This window comes from Staurois parvus, unplaced genomic scaffold (assembly GCF_062004578.1).
Source record: "Staurois parvus isolate SC_StPar_1 unplaced genomic scaffold, SC_StPar_1.0 ptg003038l, whole genome shotgun sequence".
NCBI lineage: Eukaryota > Metazoa > Chordata > Amphibia > Anura > Ranidae > Staurois > Staurois parvus.
This window is the reverse complement of record NW_028320834.1, coordinates 59,423-79,662: the sequence shown is the minus strand read 5'-3', so window position 1 is coordinate 79,662 and position 20,240 is coordinate 59,423. Positions and strand designations below refer to the sequence as shown.

The 20,240-nt window shown below is 58.7% G+C and overlaps 3 pseudogenes across 2 annotated transcripts; all 3 read left to right on the top strand.

The window, feature by feature from the left end:
- Positions 1–28: 28 nt before the first annotated feature.
- Positions 29–16,613, top strand: LOC149428687 (pyridoxal kinase-like; annotated as a pseudogene). The gene is made up of 11 exons (XR_016310694.1): positions 29–163; positions 5,975–6,033; positions 6,114–6,217; positions 6,434–6,517; positions 8,352–8,398; positions 8,594–8,678; positions 10,052–10,097; positions 10,262–10,374; positions 10,794–10,929; positions 12,149–12,215; positions 14,007–16,613. The product of XR_016310694.1 is annotated as a pyridoxal kinase-like (transcript).
- Positions 15,226–18,963, top strand: LOC149428685 (uncharacterized; annotated as a pseudogene).
- LOC149428686 (uncharacterized) lies at positions 15,248–16,613 on the top strand (annotated as a pseudogene). The gene is made up of 2 exons (XR_016310693.1): positions 15,248–16,087; positions 16,200–16,613. The product of XR_016310693.1 is annotated as an uncharacterized LOC149428686 (transcript).
- Positions 18,964–20,240: the final 1,277 nt, after the last annotated feature.

Below are 20,240 nucleotides of genomic sequence, written 5' to 3'. Positions count from 1 at the left end.
GGAGCGGGTCACGTGAGAGCACAGCACGTGAGAGCGGCCCGGCCCCGCCCCCTGTGAGTCACCGGTGAGCGGAGTGATGGCGGCGCTGTGCCGAGTCCTCTCCATCCAGAGTCACGTGGTGCGGGGGTACGTGGGCAACAAGGCGGCCGCCTTCCCCCTGCAGGTACCCCGCCGGGGGAGGGGAGAGGGGGACACCGGGAGGGGGGGCGCCGAGAGTGATACGGGGAGGGGGACACTGATAGACAGAGGGGGAGGGACATCGAGGGAGAGGGGGGGATACCGGGAGGGGGAGAAACTGAGAGGGGGGACACTGAGAGGGAGAGGGGGGACACGGGGGGGAGGGAGAAGAGAGGGGGGGGGGAGGGAGACACTGAGAGGGGGGACACGGGGGGGATGGAGAGGGGGGTCATGGGGGAGGGGGAGGAGAGGGGGGACACGGGGGGGGGGGAGGGAGACACTGAGAGGAGAGGGGGGACACGGGGGAGACACTGAGAGGGAGAGGGGGGACACGGGGGAGACACTGAGAGGGAGAGGAGAGGGGGGACACTGAGAGGGAGAGGGGGGACACGGGGGGGGGGGGGAGGGAGACACTGAGAGGGAGAGGAGAGGGGGGACACGGGGGGGAGACACTGAGAGGGAGAGGAGAGGGGGACACGGGGGGATGGAGAGGGGGGTCATGGGGGAGGGGGAGGAGAGGGGGGACACGGGGGGGGGAGGGAGACACTGAGAGGGAGAGGAGAGGGGGACACGGGGGGGGGAGGGAGACACTGAGAGGGAGAGGAGAGGGGGGACACGGGGGGGGGGAGGGAGACACTGAGAGGAGAGGAGAGGGGGGGACACGGGGGGGGGGAGGGAGACACTGAGAGGGAGAGGAGAGGGGGACACGGGGGGGGGGGGGAGACACTGAGAGGGAGAGGAGAGGGGGGACACGGGGGGGGGGAGGGAGACACTGAGAGGGAGAGGAGAGGGGGACACGGGGGGGGGGGGAGACACTGAGAGGGAGAGGAGAGGGGGGACACGGGGGGGGGGGAGACACTGAGAGGGAGAGGAGAGGGGGGACACGGGGGGGAGACACTGAGAGGGAGAGGGGGGACACGGGGGGGGGGGAGGGAGACACTGAGAGGAGAGGGGGGACACGGGGGGGGGGGGGAGACACTGAGAGGGAGAGGAGAGGGGGGACACGGGGGGGAGACACTGAGAGGGAGAGGGGGGACACGGGGGGGGGGGAGGGAGACACTGAGAGGAGAGGGGGACACGGGGGGGGGGGGGAGGGAGACACTGAGAGGGGGGACACGGGGGGATGGAGAGGGGGGTCATGGGGGAGGGGGAGGAGAGGGGGGACACGGGGGGGGAGGGAGACACTGAGAGGGGAGAGGAGAGGGGGACACGGCGGGGGGGGGGGAGGGAGACACTGAGAGGGAGAGGAGAGGGGGGACACTGAGAGGGAGAGGAGAGGGGGGACACGGGGGGGGGGGGGAGGGAGACACTGAGAGGGAGAGGAGAGGGGGACACGGGGGGGGGGAGAGACACTGAGAGGGAGAGGAGAGGGGGGACACGGGGGGGGGGGGGGGAGGAGACACTGAGAGGGAGAGGGGGGACACGGGGGGGGGGGGGGAGGGAGACACTGAGAGGGAGAGGAGAGGGGGACACGGGGGGGGGGGGGGAGGACACTGAGAGGAGAGGAGAGGGGGGACACGGGGGGGGAGACACTGAGAGGGAGAGGGGGGACACGGGGGGGGGGGGAGGGAGACACTGAGAGGGGGAGGAGAGGGGGACACTGAGAGGGAGAGGAGAGGGGGGACACGGGGGGGGGGAGGGAGACACTGACAGGGAGAGGAGAGGGGGGACACGGGGGGGGGGGAGACACGGGGGGGGGGAAGGGAGACACTGAGAGGGAGAGGAGAGGGGGGACACGGGGGGGGGGAGACACTGAGAGGGAGAGGGGGGACACGGGGGGGATGGAGAGGGGGGAGGGGAGACACTGAGAGGGGGAGGAGAGGGGGGACACTGAGAGGGAGAGGGGGACACGGGGGGGATGGAGAGGGGGGAGGGGGGACACTGAGAGGGAGAAGGGAGACACTGAGAGGGAGAGGAGAGGGGGGACACGGGGGGAGGGAGGCACTGAGAGGGAGAGGAGGGGGGGGAGACACTGAGAGGGAGAGGAGAGGGGGGACACGGGGGGGGGGAGAGACACTGAGAGGGAGAGGAGGGGGGGAGACACTGAGAGGGGAGAGGAGAGGGGGGACATGGGGGGGGGAGGGGAGACACTGAGAGGGAGAGGAGGGGGGGGAGACACTGAGAGGGAGAGGGGGGACACGGGGGGGGGGGGAGACACTGAGAGGGAGAGGAGGGGGGGAGACACTGAGAGGGAGAGGGGGGACACGGGGGGGGGGGGGAGACACTGAGAGGGAGAGGAGGGGGGGGGACACTGAGAGGGAGAGGAGAGGGGGGACACGGGGGGGGGGGAGACACGGAGAGGAGAGGGGGGACACGGGGGGGGGGGACACTGAGAGGGAGAGGAGAGGGGGGACACTGGGTGGGGGAAGACACAGAGGGAGAGGAGAGGGGGGACACTGAGAGGAGAGGAGAGGGGGGACACGGGGGGAGGGAGATACTGAGAGGGAGAGGAGAGGGGGGACACTGGGTGGGGGGGGGCACTGAGAGGGAGAGCAGAGGGGGGACACGGGGGGGGGGGGGAGACACTGAGAGGGAGAGGGAGAGGGGGGGGACATGGGGTGGGGGGGGAGACACAGAGAGGGAGAGGAGAGGGGGGTCAGTGGGGGGGGAGACACTGAGAGGGAGAGGGGGGACACGGGGGGGGCACCGGAGAGGGGTAGGGGAGGAGAGGGGGACACTGAGAGGAGGAGGAGGGGGGGATACCAAGAGGGAGAGGGGGAACACAGGAGGGGGAAGGGGGGACACTGAGAGGGGCAGGGGAGGACACCAAGAGGGAGAGGGGGGACACCGAGAGGAGGAGAGGGGGGACACAGAGAGGGAGAGTGGGACACAGAGGAGGGGGGGATGGGGATACCGAGAGGGGGGGGCACTGAGAGAAGGAGGGGGGATACCATGAGGGGAAGGGGGAGGAAGGCGGGGTTCCAAGAGGGAGAGGGGGGATACTGACAGAAAAAGGAGGGGATACCAAAAGGGAAAAGGAGTATACTGAGAGGAGGAGGGGAGACACCAAGAAGGTGATACTGAGTGAGAGGGGCACTGAGAATAGGAGGAGGTGGGAGGAGAGGGGGACACAGAGGAGGAGAGGGGACACCAAGAGGGAAAGGGGGGGGTACTGAGGAGAGGAGGGGGGACATCGAAAGGAGGGGGGAGGAGAGGGGGGTCATGGGGGAGGGGGAGGAGAGGGGGGACACCGAGAAGGGGGGGGGGGGGACACAGAGAGGAGGAGGCGGGATACCAAGAGGAAGTGGGGTGGAGAGGGGAGACACCGAGAAGAAAATGGTGGGTCACCAATGGGGGACAGGAAGGGAGAATAAGATTAAAAGACACTGAGATTAAAAGGGGGCAGAAAGAGAAGATGGGGGGGGGGGGCACAGGGAGGAGGAGAGGGGACAAGGGGGAAGAATGTCCCTTACATTGGGGGTCAGTGGGAAGAATGTCCCTTACATTGGGGGTCAGTGGGAAGAATGTCCCTTACATTGGGGGTCAGTGGGAAGAATGTCCTTCCATTGGTGGTCAGTGGGAAGAATGTCCCTTACATTGGGGGTCAGTGGGAAGAATGTCCCTTACATTGGGGGTCAGTGGGAAGAATGTCCCTTACATTGGGGGTCAGTGGGAAGAATGTCCCTTACATTGGAGGTCAGTGGGAAGAATGTCCTTCCATTGGTGGTCAGTGGGAAGAATGTCCTTACATTGGGGTCAGTGGGAAGAATGTCCCTTACATTGGGGGTCAGTGGGAAGAATGTCCCTTACATTGGGGGTCAGTGGGAAGAATGTCCCTTACATTGGGGTCAGTGGGAAGAATGTCCCTTACATTGGGGGTCAGTGGGAAGAATGTCCCTTACATTGGGGGTCAGTGGGAAGAATGTCCCTTACATTGGGGGTCAGTGGGAAGAATGTCCCTTACATTGGGGGTCAGTGGGAAGAACGTCCCTTACATTGGGGGTCAGAGGGAAGAACGTCCCTTACATTGGGGGTCAGTGGGAAGAATGTCCCTTACATTGGGGGGGTCAGTGGGAAGAATGTCCCTTACATTGGGGGTCAGTGGGAAGAATGTCCCTTACATTGGGGGGGTCAGTGGGAAGAATGTCCTTACATTGGGGGGGTCAGTGGGAAGAATGTCCCTTACATTGGGGGGGTCAGTGGGAAGAATGTCCCTTACATTGGGGGTCAGTGGGAAGAATGTCCCTTACATTGGGGGGTCAGTGGGAAGAATGTCCCTTACATTGGGGGTCAGTGGGAAGAATGTCCCTTACATTGGGGGTCAGTGGGAAGAATGTCCCTTACATTGGGGGTCAGTGGGAAGAATGTCCCTTACATTGGGGGTCAGTGGGAAGAATGTCCCTTACATTGGGGGGTCAGTGGGAAGAATGTCCCTTACATTGGTGATCAGTGGGAAGAATGTCCCTTACATTGGGGGTCAGTGGGTGGAATGTCCCTTACATTGGGGGGTCAGTGGGAAGAATGTCCCTTACATTGGGGGTCAGTGGGAAGAACGTCCCTTACATTGGAGGTCAGTGGGAAGGATGTCCCTTACATTGGGGGTCAGTGGGAAGAACGTCCCTCACATGGGGGGTCAGTGGGAAGAATGTCCTTACATGGGGGGTCAGTGGGAAGAATGTCCCTTACATTGGGGGTCAGTGGGAAGAATGCCCCTTACATTGGGGGTCAGTGGGAAGAACGCCCCTTACATTGGGGGTCAGTGGGAAGAACGCCCCTTACATTGGGGGTCAGTGGGAAGAACGCCCCTTACATTGGGGGTCAGTGGGAAGAACGCCCCTTACATTGGGGGTCAGTGGGAAGAACGCCCCTTACATTGGGGGTCAGTGGGAAGAACGCCCCTTACATTGGGGGTCAGTGGGAAGAACGTCCCCTTACATTGGGGGTCAGTGGGAAGAACGTCCCTTACATTGGGGGTCAGTGGGAAGAACGCCCCTTACATTGGGGGTCAGTGGGAAGAATGTCCCTTACATTGGGGGTCAGTGGGAAGAACGTCCCTTACATTGGTGACCATTGGGAAGAACGTCCCTTACATTGGGGGTCAGTGGGAAGAACGTCCCTTACATTGGGGGTCAGTGGGAAGAATGCCCCTTACATTGGGGGTCAGTGGGAAGAACGCCCCTTACATTGGGGGTCAGTGGGAAGAACGCCCCTTACATTGGGGGTCAGTGGGAAGAACGCCCCTTACAATGGGGTCAGTGGGGAAGAACGCCCCTTACATTGGGGGTCAGTGGGAAGAATGTCCCTTACATTGGGGGTCAGTGGGAAGAATGTCCCTTACATTGGGGGTCAGTGGGAAGAACGCCCCTTACATTGGGGGTCAGTGGGAAGAACGTCCTTACATTGGGGGTCAGTGGGAAGAACGTCCCTTACATTGGTGACCATTGGGAAGAATGTCCCTTACATTGGGGGTCAGTGGGAAGAATGTCCCTTACATTGGTGGTCAGTGGGAAGAATGTCCCTTACATTGGGGGGGTCAGTGGGAAGAATGTCCCTTACATTGGGGGTCAGTGGGAAGAATGTCCCTTACATTGGGGGTCAGTGGGAAGAATGTCCCTTACATTGGGGGTCAGTGGGAAGAATGTCCCTTACATTGGGGGGGTCGGTGGGAAGAATGTCCCTTACATTGGTGGTCAGTGGGAAGAATGTTCCTTACATTGGGGGTCAGTGGGAAGAATGTCCCTTACATTGGGGGTCAGTGGGAAGTCGGGGTCACAGTGGGGGAGCGCACACAATACGTGGATGGCAGTGTCGGGTATGCTGGGATTTGGGGTGACAGGTGCTCTTTTTTCTCTGACAGGTTCTGGGAATTGAGGTGGACACGGTAAATTCTGTCCAGTTCTCCAACCACACAGGTGAGTTCCCCATTGTCCCCCCTCTGAATGCTCTCTGTGGTCCCCATACCCCCTCACTGATCCCTCCTCTGCTCCCCTTTGCAGGGTACACACTTGGAAGGGTCAGGTGCTGAATGCTGAAGAGCTGCAGGAACTCTACGAGGGGCTCAAACTGAATGGAGTCACCCAGTATGACTACGTCCTGACAGGTGAGCCACCATTGAGGACCATGTCCCCGGGCGCCGAGGGCGATCCCCCCCGTAGAGCGTGTGGCGCCGAGGGCGATCCCCCCCGTAGAGCGTGTGGCGCCGAGGGCGATCCCATAGGGTGTTTTCAGCATTGTGAGCAATCTTCCGGAGGGTCTCGAGTACTGCGGGGTGGTGGCTCCGGGGTGCTGAGTTGGCTGACAGTTTTCTCTCTTCCAGGGTACATGAGGGACTCTTCCTTCTTGGCCAGGACTGTGGATATTGTTCAGGAACTGAAGAAACAAAACCCCAATCTGATATACGGTGAGATCCGGGAAGAGATGCCCCATTATGGGCGCTGTAATAGTGTTCTCCTGGGTGTGACATTGAGGGAATGGCGGGGTGTGGTGCTGGGTGTATGGGGAGGGGTGGGGTGTGGCATTGGGTGTACTGGGAGGGGCGGGGTGTGGCTGTATCGGAACTGACCCAGACTGTGCTTGAATACTTCCACTAGACTCCCGCTTCCCCGTCCGATCGCTGACCGCACAAGACTAGACGACACCAGACTTGAAGGAAACCAGGAAGTAGACTAACCCCCCTCCCTGCCTAATGACACGGGGCGGGGCAATCCCCCCTCCCTGCCTAATGACACGGGGCGGGGCAATCCCCCCTCCCTGCCTAATGACACGGGGCGGGGCAATCCCCCCTCCCTGCCTAATGACACGGGGCGGGGCAATCCCCCCTCCCTGCCTAATGACACGGGGCGGGGCAATCCCCCCTCCCTGCCTAATGACACGGGGCGGGGCAATCCCCCCTCCCTGCCTAATGACACGGGGCGGGGCAATCCCCCCTCCCTGCCTAATGACACGGGGCGGGGCAATCCCCCCTCCCTGCCTAATGACACGGGGCGGGGCAATCCCCCCTCCCTGCCTAATGACACGGGGCGGGGCAATCCCCCCTCCCTGCCTAATGACACGGGGCGGAGCAATCCCCCCTCCCTGCCTAATGACACGGGGCGGGGCAATCCCCCCTCCCTGCCTAATGACACGGGGCGGGGCCATCCCCCCTCCCTGCCTAATGACACGGGGCGGGGCAATCCCTCTCCCGCATAATGACACGGGGCGGGGCCATCCCCCCTCCCTGCATAATGACACGGGGCGGGGCAATCCCTCTCCCGCATAATGACACAGGGCGGGGCCATCCCCCCTCCCTGCCTAATGGGGCGGGGCAATCCCCCCTCCCTGCCTAATGACACGGGGCGGAGCAATCCCCCTCCCTGCCTAATGACACGGGGCGGGGCAATCCCCCCTCCCTGCCTAATGACACGGGGCGGGGCAATCCCCCCTCCCTGCCTAATGACACGGGGCGGGGCAATCCCTCTCCCGCATAATGACACGGGGCGGGGCCATCCCCCTCCCTGCATAATGACACGGGGCGGGGCAATCCCTCTCCCGCATAATGACACAGGGCGGGGCCATCCCCCCTCCCTGCCTAATGGGGCGGGGCAATCCCCCCTCCCTGCATAATGACACGGGGCGGGGCAATCTACATTTATTAACGAGACACACCAGCAGACAGTCCCATCAGGAGGGAGGGCTGCTGGAGACACCCCCACTAATCCAATACACAAACACATACATCCCATAATAGTTTGCTCCCCAGCAAGACACACAATAGAACAATGGGATGCACCACATGACACCAAACAATCCACAACGCCCCCCCCCCAATATTAGGACAGATCACCCTGTACCCCTAACAGGCACAGGGGGACTTACACATAATAGGGATATGGGGAGCTGAGCCAGGGGTCTCCTCACCTCTCCAAAGGGGGCTGTGTTCCATGGGCCCCCCACCCAAAATCACTCCCGTCACAGTGGCGTTGGGTGTATGGGATGGGGCGTGGCGTTGGGTGTATGGGGAGGGGTGGGGGTGTATGGGGCGGGATGTGGCGTTGGGTGTATGGGGGAAGGGCTTGGCATTGGGTGTATAGGGAGGGGCGTTGGGTGTATGAGGCGGGGTGTGGCGTTGGGTGTATATGGAAGGGCGGGGTGTGGCTTGAGGGGGGCAGACAGTTTGAGCACATGTAAGGACGGGTTGGGGGGGGTCAGATTTTAGTCCGGCTGTGGAATAAATCTTGTGTCTCTTCCCCCCGCAGTGTGCGATCCGGTCCTGGGAGATAAGTGGAATGGAGAGGGATCTATGGTAGGGACCCAACTTTACACAGCCCCCCCCCCATATTCGGACCCCTTCCCCAGCAGTGTGTGACCCCCCCCCCCCCCATATTCGGACCCCACCACCCAGTCTTTTTCCTTACTCTCACCCTCTATGTTCTGTTGGTTGAACTACATGAAGGTACATTTTCAGTCTGACTAACCATGTGACTTCCTGTCTCCTCAGTATGTCCCGGAGGAACTGCTCCCCGTCTACAAAGATCTGGTTGTCCCGGTTGCAGATATCATTACCCCAACCAGTTTGAGGCAGAGTAAGTGAGATGTGCGGATTGGCCTTCTGGGCTCACATGGCGGGGCGTGGGTGGGGGCCTGGGGTCACATGGTGGGGCGTGGGTGGGGACCTGGGGTCACATGGCGGGGCGGTGGGTGGGGACCTGAGATCCCATGGCAGAGTTCTGCGTGGGTGGGGACCTGAGATCCCATGGCAGAGTCTGGGGGGTGGGGACCTGAGATCCCATGGCAGAGTTCTGTGTGGGTGGGGACCTGAGATCCCATGGCAGAGTTCTGCGTGGGTGGGGACCTGAGATCCCATGGCAGAGTTCTGCGTGGGTGGGGACCTGAGATCCCATGGCAGAGTTCTGCGTGGGTGGGGACCTGAGATCCCATGGCAGAGGTTCTGCGTGGGTGGGGACCTGAGATCCCATGGCAGAGTTCTGCGTGGGTGGGGACCTGAGATCCCATGGCAGAGTTCTGCGTGGGTGGGGACCTGAGATCCCATGGCAGAGTTCTGCGTGGGTGGGGACCTGAGATCCCATGGCAGAGTTCTGCGTGGGTGGGGACCTGAGATCCCATGGCAGAGTTCTGCGTGGGTGGGGACCTGAGATCCCATGGCAGAGTTCTGCGTGGGTGGGGACCTGAGATCCCATGGCAGAGTTCTGCGTGGGTGGGGACCTGAGATCCCATGGCAGAGTTCTGCGTGGGTGGGGACCTGAGATCCCATGGCAGAGTTCTGCGTGGGTGGGGACCTGAGATCCCATGGCAGAGTTCTGCGTGGGTGGGGACCTGAGATCCCATGGCAGAGTTTCTGCGTGGGTGGGGACCTGAGATCCCATGGCAGAGTTCTGCGTGGGTGGGGACCTTCTTCTGAGGGGAAGTACTGGGACTATCCTAGAGATGAGGCGGTTCTCCCAGGGGACATGAACGTTTTACAGCTAACTCAGATATGGGATCAGGAGGAAGTGTGTGTGTGGGGGGGGGGGAGGTGTGTGTGTGGGGGGGGGGAGGTGCGTGCGTGGTGGGTGTGTGCGGGGAGGTGAGGTGTGCGCGCGTGGCGGGGTCGGGAGGGGAGTTGTGCGTGGCAGAGGAGGGGGACCCTGTTGCTGTGATTCATGGGGTGGGGGGGTCCTGAAAGATCAGTACTCTAAGATTGGGGGTAGGAGAAGAGGGCCACGTTCATAGGAAGAGGGGGAGGGGGTCCTAGAAGAGGGCCACATTCATAGGAAGAGGGGGAGGGGGTCCTAGAAGAGGGCCACATTCATAAGTTGGGGGTAGTAGGAAGGAGGGAGCACAGACTCATAGTGGGGGCCGTGGAAGAGTGGCACTGCTGGGATGGATGGATGGGGGGGGGGGGGGACTGAGGTGCCACGGGCCGGGTGTATGAAGACTGTCGATGTTTCCTCTGCAGGTTGCTGACCGGACAGAAGATTTGCACTCAGCAGGACGCTGTACGGGTGAGCAGTCTGTACCCCCCCCCCCCTCTTATCTTTGGCCTAGATCTTACCTCCCCAATGTCCCCGGGTTTATTACTCCTCCATGTTCCCTCCCTCTCCCCCCATTATCTGTGGCCTAAGGTTTTTCTATGCCGTACGATCCTCACAGTCCCGTGTTTCCTCAGGTGATGGACATGTTGCACTCCTTGGGTCCCAACACGGTGGTCATCACCAGCTCGGAGCTCCCGGGCCCCCCGTGGACCCGACTATCTCATCACACTGGGGAGCCAGAGACGGGGTAAGGCACTCCTCCATGCTGATGTTCCAGCGGGGGGCGGCATCTCCAGCATAGCTGTGGATTTAGAGATGTGGCACCCCTCCCCATGAGTGTTCCCCATAGAGTCTGTGGCGCCGGGGGCGCTCCCCCTCGTAGTATGTACAGAAGAGGCCCCGTACCATGGGGCCCATGTCCTGAGAATGCCGTGGTCGGTGGCTGTGTCAGTGGTGGTGGCGGTGAGCCCGCGGTGTAGCCAGCTCCCTTCACGGAGATATTTCGGGGCTCCAGAAGAAGTGGTGGACTTGGTGATGATGTAGGAGGAGCTCGGAGAGGGTTGGGGGTCCGCCATGTGGCGTGGCGTTGCTGACCGTGGCAGTTTTGTCGTCTCTGGATGTTGCGTCGCCGTGCCGTCACGCTGTCCTCTCTCCTTCCTCTTGCAGTGGGGGAGGACGGACGGACGCACTCGTTGAGGATCTGCCTGGAGATACCACGCGTGGACGCCGTGTTGTGGGCACCGGGGATCTCTTCGCCTCCATGCTGCTCGCCTGGACTCACCATCACCCCAACAACTTCAAGGTATCGTCCAATGGGGGGCTCCCTATGGCGTTTATACACGCCCGGCACATACCCCCCCTCCTATGTCCGTGTCCTGGGGTGGTGGACCTGAACAGGGGGCTCCCTATGGCGTTGATATACACGCCCAGCACATAGTCTCCGCCCCCTCCTATGTCCGTGTCCTGGGGTGGGGGTCCTGCACAGGGGGCTCCCTATGGCGTTGATATACACGCCCAGCACATAGTCTCCGCCCCCCCCCTCCTATGTCCGTGTCCTGGGGTGGGGGTCCTGAACAGGGGGCTCCCTATGGCGTTGATATACACGCCCGGCACATAGTAGTCTCTCCCCCCCCCCCCCTCCCCCCCCTCCTATGTCCGTGTCCTGGGTGGGGGGCCTGCACAGGGGGCTCCCCATGGTGTTGATATACACGCCCGGCACATAGTAGTCTCCCCCCCCTCCTATGTCCGTGTCCTGGGGTGGGGGGCCTGCACAGGGGGCTCCCCATGGTGTTGATATACACGCCCAGCACATAGTCTCCGCCCCCCCCCTCCTATGTCCGTGTCCTGGGTGGGGGGCCTGCACGGGGGGCTCCCCATGGTGTTGATATACACGCCTGGCACATAGTAGTCCCCCCCCCCCCCCTCCTATGTCCGAGTCCTGGGTGGGGGGGCCTGCACAGGGGGCTCCCCATGGTGTTGATATACACGCCCGGCACATAGTAGTCCCGCCCCCCCCCCCCCGTCCCCCCCTCCTGTGTCCGTGTCCTGGGGTGGGGGGCTGCACAGGGGGCTCCCATGGTGTTGATATACACGCCCGGCACATAGTAGTCTCCCCCCCCCCCCCCTCCTATGTCCGTGTCCTGGGGTGGGGGGCCTGCACGGGGGTGCTCCCTATGGCGTTGATATACACGCCCGGCACATAGTAGTCCCGTCCCCCCCTCCTGTGTCCGTGTCCTGGGTGGGGGGCCTGCACAGGGGGCTCCCCATGGTGTTGATATACACGCCCGGCACATAGTAGTCTCCCCCCCCCCCCCTCCTATGTCCGTGTCCTGGGTGGGGGCCTGCACAGGGGGCTCCCCATGGTGTTGATATACACGCCCGGCACATAGTAGTCCCCCCCCCCCCCCCCTCCTATGTCCGTGTCCTGGGGTGGGGGGCCTGCACGGGGGGCTCCCCATGGTCGGGTGACTAGGGTCCCATGTTCTGCAGAGTATCATGGAATGGTTGTGTTTTGGTTGCAGTTGGCGTGTGAGAAGACGGTGTCAGCCATGCACCACGTCCTGCAGAGGACCATTAACAGCGCCCGCGGTGAGTCTGCGTGGTGGGAGGAGCTGTAGCTGATATGGGCGGGGCATATTTTTATGACCTATTTTTTTGTAGGTTAAAGGCTTTTATTTTCATTCTGGTCCCCCCCGGACCCCTCTTCTGTACACTGGAGGACCATGAATGGGGTTTGGAGGGGGATAGGTGGGATGGGCCTCTGTCTGGGGTGGGATGGGCCTCTGTCTGGGGTGGGATGGGCCTCTGTCTGGGGTGGGATGGGCCTCTGTCTGGGGTGGGATGGGCCTCTGTCTGGGGTGGGATGGGCCTCTGTCTGGGGTGGGATGGGCCTCTGCCCGTGCTCTGGGCTAGACTGGGCCTCTGTCCGGGGTGGGATGGGCCTCTGCCTGCTCCCTGGGGTAGACTGGGCCTCTGTCCGGGGTGGGATGGGCCTCTGTCCGGGGTGGGATTGGCCTCTGCCTGCTCCCTGGGGTAGACTGGGCCTCTGTCTATGGTGGGATGGGCCTCTGCCTTCTCCCTGGGGTAGACTGGGCCTCTGTCTGGGGTGGGATGGGCCTCTGTCTGGGGTGGGATGGGCCTCTGTCTGGGGTGGGATGGGCCTCTGTCTGGGGTGGGATGGGCCTCTGTCTGGGGTGGGATGGGCCTCTGTCTGCTCCCTGGGGTAGACTGGGCCTCTGTCTGCTCCCTGGGGTAGACTGGGCCTCTGTCTGCTCCCTGGGGTAGACTGGGCCTCTGTCTGCTCCCTGGGGTAGACTGGGCCTCTGTCTGCTCCCTGGGGTAGACTGGGCCTCTGTCTGCTCCCTGGGGTAGACTGGGCCTCTGTCTGCTCCCTGGGGTAGACTGGGCCTCTGTCTGCTCCCTGGGGTAGACTGGGCCTCTGTCTGCTCCCTGGGGTAGACTGGGCCTCTGTCTGCTCCCTGGGGTAGACTGGGCCTCTGTCTGCTCCCTGGGGTAGACTGGGCCTCTGTCTGCTCCCTGGGGTAGACTGGGCCTCTGTCTGCTCCCTGGGGTAGACTGGGCCTCTGTCTGCTCCCTGGGGTAGACTGGGCCTCTGTCTGCTCCCTGGGGTAGACTGGGCCTCTGTCTGCTCCCTGGGGTAGACTGGGCCTCTGTCTGCTCCCTGGGGTAGACTGGGCCTCTGTCTGCTCCCTGGGGTAGACTGGGCCTCTGTCTGGGGTGGGATGGGCCTCTGTCTGGGGTGGGATGGGCCTCTGTCTGGGGTGGGATGGGCCTCTGTCTGCTCCCTGGGGTAGACTGGGCCTCTGTCTGCTCCCTGGGGTAGACTGGGCCTCTGTCTGGGGTGGGATGGGCCTCTGCCTTCTCCCTGGGGTAGACTGGGCCTCTGCCTGGGGTGGGATGGGCCTCTGCCTTCTCCCTGGGGTAGACTGGGCCTCTGCCTGGGGTGGGATGGGCCTCTGCCTGCTCCCTGGGGTGGACTGGGCGTCTATCTGGGGTGGGATGGGCCTCTGCCTTCTCCCTGGGGTAGACTGGGCCTCTGCCTGGGGTGGGATGGGCCTCTGCCTGCTCCCTGGGGTAGACTGGGCCTCTGCCTGGGGTGGGATGGGCCTCTGCCTGCTCCCTGGGGTGGACTGGGCGTCTATCTGGGGTGGGATGGGCCTCTGCCTGCACCCCGGGGGTGGGACAGTCATATGGTGTATGAGAGGTAGTGATGGAGGCACCATATCTGTCCACGTATGAGATTTGTCTTGTTTCACCCACCGGGGGACATACACACGTGGACTTTTGGATACTTGCTGTATTGGTGCCTGAGTGGGAGGAGCTTGCTTTCTTGTAATCTGATTGGTTTTCTCTTCACAGCTCTCGCCGGCCCCGGGGCCCGACCTACATACGCCCAGCTGGAACTTAGGATGGTGCAGAGCAAAAAGGACATTGAGAACCCGGAGCTCGTGGTCACCGGCACTGTACTATAAAAGTCCTATCTAGGAAGGAAACAAACTTTGGGACCAACGTAGAGACTTCACACCCAACCCACTGAGTGACCTCCCCCCATCCTCACCCCCACCCCCGGGGTCCGCTACAGAGAATTTCAGCCTCCCGGAACGGAGAGGGACCTCCTCCCTCCCACAGCTGGAACTGACATTTGGAGCTCAGGGGTCCTTCTCCAGGTTTTATAAGGGGCTTCTAGTCCTACGTGCCATACACTCACCAGCAACCAGAGCGGGCCGGGTGGGATCACTGGAATGTGGTGACCCCCGGGGCGGGTGGACGGGCATTCGGGGGCCAACCCATGTGGTGCGGGAGGCCACCATCTTGAGCTCCGTTGGTTTTAGTTGCACATAATTCAGAGTTTATGGTAGAGATCACTATTTCAGACATTGACCAAGAATTGACCATGGTGTCATGGGCCGGACTCTTCTGTGACTCGTCCGTCTGCGTGAGGTTGTTTGCTGGTTCTTCGTCTTGTGTTTACGGCGTCTGTGACTTCCGCCGGTTAGTCCTGAACCGGTCCGGGCCGCCGGCCCTCCGCAGATCCTCCATCTTCATTTGTAGCTTGATTCAGGGATTCTTCTCCCCCCTCCTGCACTTTATTCTGCCCCTTCAGCAGGTCCAGCGCCCTCAGATCTTCAGTATTTTCTTACGGGAACGCACAAAGTCTTCATCTGTAAACCTTGCCAGTGCCAAAGACTCACCTGTACCACGCCGTGTGCCCCCCATGTCTGCCGTGTCCTCGTACCCCACTATCCTGCAATGCATGTCAAGCCCCCCTAGACTGTCACCCTCCACACCGTGCCCTCCATCCAGCTCAAGGCTGAGGGGGGGATCCCATAATGACCTCTGTTGAGGGCAGGTTGTTGGCACATAACCCCTCCCCTTGCCACCACCCTACCCCGAGCAGCAGGTGGCGCTAGAGAGCGCTGTACCTGTCAGCATTGGGCACCGGTGCTGTGGGAGGCATACCTCCTTTTTGGGGAATCTTTGCCCTTATGTAGAAGGGCAAGTAGGATGGTATGCCAGGGAGGCAGTAGACTTCTTGACCCCCCCCCCGGCCCCCCGGTGTGCCTGCTGTTTATTTCAACTCCACTGTTGGCTTAAAAAGCATGTGGCAGTACAGACAGTTCTTATTTCAAATGTTGATAAATGTGGTCCAGGGTCTTCTCCGACACTCTCCTCCATGCCCTCTCCATGTAATATACGTCACCTGCCACCTAAAGACGATGGCCTCCTCTACCACCCCACACCCCTCCGTACAATACGTCCTCCACAGAAACCATTGGTCTCCTCTACCACCCCACACCCCTCTGTACAATACGTCCTCCACAGAAACCATTGGCCTCCACCACCCCACAACGCTTCATACAATGTCCGTCATCTTCCACCTACAGAAGACATTGACCTCCTCCACCACCCCACACTTCTTCGTACAATACGTCATCCACAGAAAACATTGGCCTCCACCACCCCACATCTCTTCATACAATGTCCATCATCTTCCACCTACAGAAGACATTGACCTCCTCCACCACCCCACACCCCTCTGTACAATACGTCCTCCACAGAAAACATTGGCCTCCACCACCCCACACCTCTCCATACAATGTCCATCATCTTCCACCTACAGAAGACATTGACCTCCTCCACCACCCCACACCCCTCTGTACGATACGTCATCTACAGAAACCATTGGCCTCCACCACCCCACATCTCTTCATACAATGTCCATCATCTTCCACCTACAGAAGACATTGACCTCCTCCACCACCCCACACCCCTCTGTATGATACGTCATCTACAGAAACCATTGGCCTCCACCACCCCACATCTCTTCATACAATGTCCATCATCTTCCACCTACAGAAGACATTGACCTCCTCCACCACCCCACACCCCTCTGTATGATACGTCATCTACAGAAACCATTGGCCTCCACCACCCCACACCTCTGTACAATGTCCATCATCTGCAGAAAACATTGACCTCCTCCACCCCACACCTCTTCATACATTGTCCATCTTCCACCTACAGAAAACATTGGCCTCCTCCACCCCACACCTCTTCATACAATGTCCATCATCTTCCACCTACAGAAGACATTGACCTCCTCCACCACCCCACACCTCTCCGTACAATATACGTCACCTTCCATCTACAGAAGACATTGACCTCCTCCCCCATCCCAATGCCTCTACATATGATATACATCATCTTTAATCAACAAAAGACATTGATCTCCTTACTCCTCCACCCCAAACCTCTCCACCAACCCCAACTCTGTACAATATAAGTCATCGTCAAACTTCAGAAGACATTGGCCTCCTCCACATTCCACACATCTCCTTACAATACACGCCATCTACAGAAGAGACTGACTTCCTCCACCATCTCATGCCTCTCTGTACAATATAAGTCACCTACCACCTAGAGAAGACATTGGTCGCCCTCACCAACCCACCCCTCTCTTTACAATATATGTCCCCTTCCACCTGTATAAGACATTGACCTCCACCACCACCCTATTCCTCTCCATGTGATATGTCACATTTCACCTAGAGAAGACACTGATCTTCCTGCTCCCCCACCCAACACCTCTCCATACAATATACGTCACCTTCCACCTGTAGAACACACTGGCCTCCTCCAATATCCCCACCTCTTATGATATACGTCGCCTTCTACCTACAGGAGACTCTGACTTTCTCCACCACTTCACGCCTCTACAATATACGTCACCTGCAAGCTACAGAAGATATTGGCTGTCCTCACCACCCCACACCTCTCTATACAGTAAAATTCACCTTCCACCTATAGTGTTCAGACTTACACCACCACCTCTCTATACAATATATGTCACCTTCCACTTGTAGAAGACATTGACCACCTCCACCACCTATGTCTCCATATGATATACATCACCTGTCACCTTCAAAAGACATTGATCTCCCTACTCCTCCACCCAACACCTCTCCATACAATATATGTCAACTTCCACCTACAGAAACTACTGGCTTCCTCCAACACCCCCACCTCTTATGATCACCTTTCACCTACAGAAGACATTGGTATTCACCACTCCACCACTCTACAATATGTCACCTACAGGAGACATTGGCCTCCTCCACCACCCCACACCTCTCCATACAATATAAATCATCTTTAACCTACAGAAGACAATGGCCTCCTCCCCCCAGCCTACACCTTTCTGTACAGTATGCTTCACTTTCCATCTGCATGAAGACAATGGCCTCCTCCACCACCCCACACTTCTCTGTAGAGTATGCTTCACTTTCCATCTATACAAGACAATGGCCTCCTCCACCACCCTCCACCTCTCTGCACAATATGCTTCACTTTCCATCTACATGAAGACAATGGCCTCCTCCACCACCCCACACCTCTCTGCACAATATGCTTCACTTTCCATCTACATGAAGACAATGGCCTCCTCCACCACCCCACACCTCTCTGTACACTATGCTTCACTTTCCATCTACAGAAGACAATGGCCTCCTCCGCCACCCCACACCTCTCTGCACAATATGCTTCACTTTCCATCTACAGAAGACAATGGCCTCCTCCACCACCCCACACCTCTCTGCACAATATGCTTCACTTTCCATCTACAGAAGACAATGGCCTCCTCCACCACCCCACACTTTTCTGTACAGTATGCTTCACTTTCCATCTATACAAGACAATGGCCTCCTCCACCACCCCACACCTCTCTGTACACTATGCTTCACTTTCCATCTACAGAAGACAATGGCCTCCTCCACCACCCCACACCTCTCTGCACAATATGCTTCACTTTCCATCTATACAAGACAATGGCCTCCTCCACCACCCCACACTTTTCTGTACAGTATGCTTCACTTTCCATCTATACAAGACAATGGCCTCCTCCACCACCTTTGTCTCCATATGATATACATCACCTGTCACCTTCAAAAGACATCGATCTCCCTACTCCTCCACCCAACACCTCTCCATACAATATATGTCAACTTCCACCTACAGAAACTACTGGCCTCCTCCAACACCCCCACCTCGTATGATATACATCACCTTTCACCTACAGAAGACATTGGTGTTCACCACCCCACCACTCTACAATATGTAACCTACAGGAGACATTGGCCTCCTCCGCCACCCCACACCTCTCCATACAATATAAATCATCTTTAACCTACAGAAGACAATGGCCTCCTCCCCCCAGCCCACACTTCTCTGTACAGTATGCTTCACTTTCCATCTACAGAAGACAATGGCCTCCTCCACCACCCCACACCTCTCTGCACACTATGCTTCACTTTCCATCTATACAAGACAATGGCCTCCTCCACCACCCCACACCTCTCTGTACACTATGCTTCACTTTCCATCTATACAAGACAATGGCCTCCTCCACCACCCCACACCTCTCTGTACACTATGCTTCACTTTCCATCTATACAAGTCAATGGCCTCCTCCACCACCCCACACCTCTCTGCACAATATGCTTCACTTTCCATCTACAAAAGACATTGGCCTCCATAAAATGTCACCTACAGAAGACACTGGCCTCCACCACCACCTCACACTTCTCCTGATGTGTCTGCAATGTGCCTTTAACTTGATCCTCACCCCAATCCTCCACTCCCTCCCTCCAGTCTGGTGATACTTATTGAGATTTGTCTACGTCTAGTAGAGTGAACTGTGCTTACGAGTGTTTCGTCTTTCCTTGAATGTCCGAGCACTTCTGTTTACTTGATAATTGTCCGGCGTACAACCTGTCACTGACTTGGATCAATAAATGGCCCCATGGGCATAAATGAGCAAGCAACCGACTCTTATTCCTTTCTTCTGATCGTGTATTACCCGATGGGAGAGGATCAGTCCACACACACGATATATGGAGGAGATTCCCTGGTACGGTCTTCAGGTGGACGTGCTTCCTATCATCTCAATGTGTGATACTCATTAGCTGGCGCCATCTTTGGTCTGGAAAGTATGTCCTAACAGGGAACCTAAAATGGCAATAATGGCCATCACTCCGGGGGTAAAGGGACTCAAACCTTCACTGAGATCCTAGTTGTGATAACTTACCTTTAATAATTGGAAACCTAAAAACCACCAACCTTTATGATCTTCTTTCATAAACTGACATGACGTGGGCCATAGTGTCTCCAAAACGTTGGTGGGTTCCCGACTTCTTTTTCCTCAAGTTATGTTATTACAAATAGGACCTCGGTGGAGATTTGAGGACTTTTACTCCTGGTGTGATGGCCGTTTCCGATTTTCATAGAATGGGGTCGCATCTAGAGTAGTCCGTACCCTTTGCTGCCTATGGGTTTCCCATCTAGGGTTATTCTTCTAGGTCAGGGGTCTCCAAACTGTTGTCCTACAGCTGTTGAAGTTCTACAAGTCCCATCATGCCTCTGGGAGTCTTGCCTGTGGCTGCCAGTCTTGCAAGGCCCCATGGGACTTGCAGTTCTTCAACACCTGAAGGGCCATGGTTTGGAGACCCCTGTTCTAGGTGATCCACTTTGCTGTCTGTTGGATCCCTTGAGTGTACCATGTGGAGGAATATCTGCAGATGTGAGCCCAAAGACAAGTGTAGTGCCTACAAGATCCTCTGCAGATGTGATCCCACAGACATAAAAGTGGACCACCTAGCACACGGTTGTCAAACTGCAGCCCTCCAGCTGGTGCCAAACTACAAATCACATGAGGCATTGCAAGATTGCCAGTTACAAGCATGACTCCCATAGGAAGGCATGATGGGACTTGTAGTTTTGCAACAGCTGGGGGGCCATCAGTTTTGACACCCTTGACCTAGAACAGGGGTCTCCAAACTATGGCCCTCCCAGGTGTCCCATGAGGCCTTGCAAGACTCTGACAGGCAAGACTCCCAGCAGCAGAGGTATGATGGGACCTCAACAGCTGGAGGGCCACAGATTGACACCTCTGACCTAGAATATCCAAAACTACAAGTTCCATCATGCTTCTCCCTTTGGGAGTCATGCTTGTAACTGTCATCTGCAGAGGATCTTGTAGGCACTACACTTGACTTTGGGCTCACATCTGCAGATATTCCTCCACGTGGTACACTCAAG